This window comes from Lytechinus pictus, chromosome 17, assembly GCF_037042905.1.
Source record: "Lytechinus pictus isolate F3 Inbred chromosome 17, Lp3.0, whole genome shotgun sequence".
Lineage (NCBI taxonomy): Eukaryota > Metazoa > Echinodermata > Echinoidea > Temnopleuroida > Toxopneustidae > Lytechinus > Lytechinus pictus.
The window spans coordinates 11913043-11919342 of NC_087261.1; the positions used below are offsets into that span (position 1 = coordinate 11913043).

The 6300-nt window shown below is 38.5% G+C and overlaps 1 long non-coding RNA gene across 1 annotated transcript; it reads left to right on the plus strand.

The window, feature by feature from the left end:
• Positions 1-3654: 3654 nt before the first annotated feature.
• Positions 3655-5852, plus strand: LOC135157172 (uncharacterized). Its single transcript, XR_010296224.1, has 3 exons — positions 3655-3753; positions 3991-4092; positions 5637-5852. It is a non-coding gene; the product is annotated as an uncharacterized LOC135157172 (long non-coding RNA).
• The last annotated feature ends 448 nt before the right edge of the window (positions 5853-6300 follow it).

The following is a 6300-nucleotide window of genomic DNA, read 5'->3' on the forward strand; positions in this document are numbered from 1 at the left end:
ACATCCAATTTACCTCTGAATTGACTTTTTTGTTGTTGTAAATTATAAGACTTTATATACATCTTCTTTCTTTGGTTATCGGCACTTACTTCTTAGATGACTAGGTATGTGAAAAGGAGCACAATGATCTATGAAGATGTAATCATAATTTGTCTTTTTACAATTCATTTCCGGTGTATTTATTTCATGAGAATTACCAATTTTATGTAATGTGTGGAATGAAATTCACCAGTCACATTCATCCGAATATATTTCATTTTCCCCAACAGATCATTAAGGGTATTATGTCGCGTACAGTATAGGCCTTGTGATGTTTGCAGAGTTTAATTTCATTATACAGTATTGACTCCATTATCATTGTATACATACGTATCTGCGATGCGAATAGGCCTACATGTAATGAATGGACCTATCTGCCACAAAATGTCACGTATTTCGTATCAAATATGGATTCCGTTTACCAAAACCCCATTATGGAAAAAGGGTTAAAGTACTTTAGAATCAAATAATTATCGATTTGCCTAGTGGTCATGCACAAACAGTTATTTCATTTACATTAGTAGTTCAAACCAATGAAGCAACACGATCAACGTCTTGAAAACAAAACCCTCAAAGCAAAAACTTTGAAAATCGACAATCATAAGCCAAATCGGCAAACTCCCGTTCAGTGGCGTACCGTGGGTCACGGCATGGGGGGGGGGGGGGGCACCTGCAACATTTTTGAGTCACTTAGTGAGCGCGCAAAGCGCTCTCAGTTGCCACAAAATGCCGCAAAATGTCACGTATTTCGTATCAAATATGGATTCCGTTTACCAAAACCCCATTATGGAAAAAGGGTTAAAGTACTTTAGAATCAAATAATTGAATGATTTGCCTAGTGGTCATGGTGATAAGCACAAACAGTTATTTCATTTACATTAGTAGTTCAAACCAATGAAGCAGCACGATCAACGTCTTGAAAACAAAACCCTCAAAGCAAAAACTTTTGAAAATCGACAATCATAAGCCAAATCGGCAAACTCCCGTTCAGTGGCGTACCGTGGGTCACGGCATGGGGGGGGGGGCACCTGCAACATTTTGAGTCACTTAGTGAGCGCGCAAAGCGCTCTCAGTTGCCACAAAATGCCACAAAATGTCACGTATTTCGTATCAAATATGGATTCCGTTTACCAAAACCCCATTATGGAAAAAGGGTTAAAGTACTTTAGAATCAAATAATTGAATGATTTGCCTAGTGGTCATGGTGATAAGCACAAACAGTTATTTCATTTACATTAGTAGTTCAAACCAATGAAGCAGCACGATCAACGTCTTGAAAACAAAACACTCAAAGCAAAAACTTTTGAAAATCGACAATCATAAGCCAAATCGGCAAACTCCCGTTCAGTGGCGTACCGTGGGTCACGGCATGGGGGGGGGGGGGGGGGCACCTGCAAAAAATTTGAGTCACTTAGTGAGCACGCGAAGCGCGCTCAGGTGCCAGGAATGCACTAATAGAGACAGTCTAAGGACAGTGCCATTAAACGGATATGTATCCCACTGATCAAATAATGCAAGCGCGAAGCGCGAGATGAAAATTCTTGGTATTCAGACCTAAAAAGGGACATTATAACAATTTTGTTATATCATGATACGTGCATGTCTCGTTAAACATTGCGAGCACGCAGCGCTAGCTAAAATTGTTGTATATATTGACCCAAAACGGAGATTTTAAGGACTATATTTTAGGAATCCATTAGCATTATACATATCTCACCAGTAATCTAATGCGAGTGCCAAGCGCTTGCTAAATTTGTTAGAATTACATCTAAACGCATGAAGCACTTGTAGTCATTGTAATTATGATTAACGTACGCATGTCACTAATGAAATATTGCGAACGCGAGCTGAAAATCTATGAAATTCAGACATGAAGAGGGGCATTTTAAGGCTTATTTGTAGAATTCACTAAGACCATACGTATTTCACTAACCAAATGATGCGAGCGCGAAGCACTAGCTGACATTTTTGTTTATGTTGACCCCTAAACAGGGAGATTTTAAGGACTCTATTTTAGGAATCCATTAAGAGAATACATATCTCACCATAGTCATCTAATGCGAGTGCCAAGCGCTTGCTAAATTTGTTAGACTTACACATGAAGCACTTGTAGTCATTGTAATCATGATTAACATACGCATCTCACTAATCAAATATTGCGAGCGGGAAGCGCGAGCTGAAAATTTAGGAAATTCAGACCTGAAGAGGGGCATTTTAAGGCTTGTTTGTAGGAATTCACTAAGATCATACGTATTTCACTAACCAAATGATGCGAGCGCTCCCGATATTTCAAAAGGTCATTAATCATAAAAACGAAGAAATTACATGTACCACTAATGTTCGCTATTTTGGTAAGTCAGAAAATGAAAAGTAGGATTTGCTGCATTTCCCGAAGTTTTGTTAATCCGACAATAATATTGAGTTTGATATTCAGAAGGTTCTTGATAATGACAATAGATTAGCATTCCGTACTTCAAAGGTTCGTCTGTCCGAGAATGAAGTAAGTCTCGGGAGTACGGAGATGGCTCATTAGCTATGGGAACCTTACTTTTTTCGGATTATCAAACTTGCAGAATAATGCTTATTGTGTTTTCGAATCCTATGAATAAACGATTACTTCCTGTATTAAAACATTTGGACCACTAAACCTTCCAAATATGGAACATTTTACATCTAAGTATAGCTCTGTGCGTCATGTTGCAAGTCTTCATTGGTGGCAAACGACTGGCATGATGTGGGTGTCTCCACAAACAGGCCGAGAAATTCCTCTTTTGAAAGCGAAAAGGTACTCAACAAAGCGGGTGCCTTTGATTTCTATTCTTTTTTTCAAGCGGAGGTGGAATTGCCGAGTGGTCCAAGGTGCATGACTAGACACATGAGAGTCCGCGGTTCGATCCTCGGTTAGGGAAATAGTAAAGCTTGCAAAAAATTACCATGGAAGATATCCACGAAAGGTGTTCGCACACTAGGTGGTCGCCTGCGTCAGCCTAGCTAGACTAAGTGACCGTTGTGGACCGTATGTCTGTCGCACTATAGCCGTAAAATACCGTACTGCACCCGCTGCGGACTGTTTAGATCAAACGATAGCCTGCACAGTATTCCTGTCCAGAACGGTCAAGATGGTCTGTTATCTGTCCTCGACATATTCTGAAATCTACTCTCATGTAGATGTACATAACATAATGGAGAGAGATGATAATTTTGTCCTGACTATCTGAATCGTTTGCATTGAAAACGAATATCAATCACTTCATTCTAATTTTGGTTTTGATTCAGATTGTGATGAAGATCTCTGTGAAAACGGCTGGTGTTTGGAGACTATGAAAAGTTACAAATGCATCTGCTTTGCTGGATTTCAAGGACCCCTCTGCAATGAACGTGAGAAAATATAAAACTGATTCAACGAATTGTAATATATTTCACATATTTTTTTTTTTTACATAAAATGATGTTTAGCGTCATTGATTTAAAATCAATGATCACTGAAAAACTAACGTGCTTAGTCATATAATTTCGTTGTCAAAATAAAAAAAGTAATGTCAGGACAAATAATAATATATCGTGATTGTAATTTTTTGTTCATATTTCTAGCTGCAGAATCACTATTGACTGACGAAATGATGATGACAGGAGAAACGAGCACAGCAGACCTGGTGACCAGTGATACGCCCTCAAGGACAACACATCTAGCGGAATCCCTTGAAAGTCCATCCGGTGAGATGAAAACGTCATAGTTTTAGAAGATCGAGGCCTTCAAATGAGATCCGGTTCCCGTCATATAGAGTGTTGTGATAGATCAACCGAGAAAGTGGGAAGTTCATATCAAGAATTATATTTTTTGTGTCATTCTAGGCCTAAAAAAATTCTTTATGTAAATACTTATGTAAGGATAATATGTAGTCATTTCAAAAATTATTTTAACTTTCTTATGGCGTTTATTTATTATCTTAGGTTGTATAGAATATTTATGTGAGAACGGCTGGTGTTTGGAGACTATGGAGAGCTACAAATGTTACTGTTTTGCTGGATTCCACGGGACCCATTGCAATGAACGTGAGGAAAAATTATATTTCAATTCAATTAAACATTTATTTCTTCCGATTGACATTACGCAGGTTACATCCAATTTCATATTATGAAATAAATCAATACTACTGTATAGTAATATAACAATGTATGTAATTAAGTTTCTATGCACATGGAAGGAGGCGTAAAAAAACGCAGAAGGCAGCAGATGCTTGACTGTGCCGGGATAGGCCTACGCCTGTAAAAATATACAACTAAACAACGAATACAAAAAGAAAGGGCTAATACATAGAAGGTAAAGAAATAGAAGAGAGGGGAAGAAAAGAGCTATAGAAGCGAGCATGAAGTAGAAAAAGAAGAACGGGCATGAATTACTTCGCATGATACAAGATGAATATACATGAATAAAATAGTACAACAGGCATTTATGATACAAAGTAGCAACACGAAGATCGAGTAATCTACAAAGAACGAATCATGCCGCACCATAAATTAATGCTTGCCGTATTACTAGTATTACGTTGGCTCACAAAACAATGACAAAAAAAAGCACGAAAACTTTACGGACATTTTTTTGGGGGTATGAAACACCCTTGGTAGTAATTCCAAGTTGCATTGCTAATCATAACACCATTCAGGAAAATCAATTATCCGTACCCGTATTTGCACAGCTTTAAAACATTCAAGCTAACAATGTCAATATGCTCCATTCCCACAATCCCTCAAAATTTAGATAAGCAAAGAATCTCTTTACAATTGGTTGAACTTTTTAGTATTTTAGAGACATTTACGTTAATTGCAATTGGATGACCTATGCCAAATTAATCCATTATTAGTTCAGTATTTGTTGAAAAAAATCATTGTCTTCTAATTGTGCATGATCCCTGGGGTTCTCGTTTTATAAAACGAATCGTCAAGACACACAAACATTCACATGAACGACCCAACAAACACGTATGCAAAAACACACACCCATACTCTCACCTTCACAGACAAACGCACTTGCACATGCAGTACAAACATTATTTTAGCCATTTTAATTGTAAGTGAGCCAGTGGACGTGAGGTTGTGCTTGTGTGGGTCTGGCAAATATAAGAGTTTATGTAGGCCTATTACTGATCTATCAAGAGACAAGATGGCTGGTAACCATAACCTGGGGGGGGGGGGGGGGGTGTTCAATAAAGCTGTTCGTAAGATACGAATGACTTTACGCACGACTGGTGATCCTTTCTTGTGCTATGTGATATCCCTGTATGTAATTGAGCTATGACCTAAGAACATGTTCAAGTCGTGCGTAAAATCGTTCGTAACTTTACGAACGGCTTTATGAAACAGCCACCAGGGGCGGATCCAGGATTTTTCAAAGCATTTACCCGAAGAAAATTTGACAAGAAACAAAGAAAAAGGCAACACTTGTGTATGAAGGACATATTGCAATTAAAAATATATGCTGTGACTTTCAAGGGGGGGGGCACGAGCCGGATGTGCCCCCTCCCCCCTGGATCCGTCAGTGACCGAAACATTTGATGACAGGAATTAATGTGGGGTTTCCTTCGATTTTTTTTTTCCAGGTACAGCAGATAATTCGAGCTGTCAAGATATTTTCGGATGGTATGAAGGCAATCTTTATTGTTACTTTGATGAGAGAGTCAACTTTTCTCGAGCACTGACGAACTGTCGGAACATCAACTGGAAAGATCAGGAAGACGATCATTCTCCTGGTTTTTCCGATCTAGTGTCCATTCACAGTGATGGGGAGACGAACATTATTTTGGACTTGTGCAAAGGAAAAGTAAGTACAATACGCCCCTGAAATAATTGTTAAGCTCATTTCAAGATAATTTGAATTGTGGGCGCGCCGTGGTCGAGTGGTTCTGACTCTAGCCTTTCAAACAGAGGGTCGTGGGTTCGAATCCTAGCCATGGCGTGTTTTCCTTCAGCAAGACACTATGCTCCAATCGACCCTTGCGAGGTGAATGGGTCCCCGGCAGGATTAATTCATTGAATGCACGAGCACTGAAAGGCAGCTCGAACTAAATCCGGTGTAATAATAATAGTAACAATACTAACAGTAATAGTAAGAATAGATAGATAGATGGCGCTATACAAAATGCATATTATCATTATTATTATATTTGTATGTATTTCCTGTCTATCTCATGTGTATTCGGGAGTCGTAACGTTTAATCATATTGATAGAAAAATTTGAATTGAATTCATTAGATTTCCATTAGT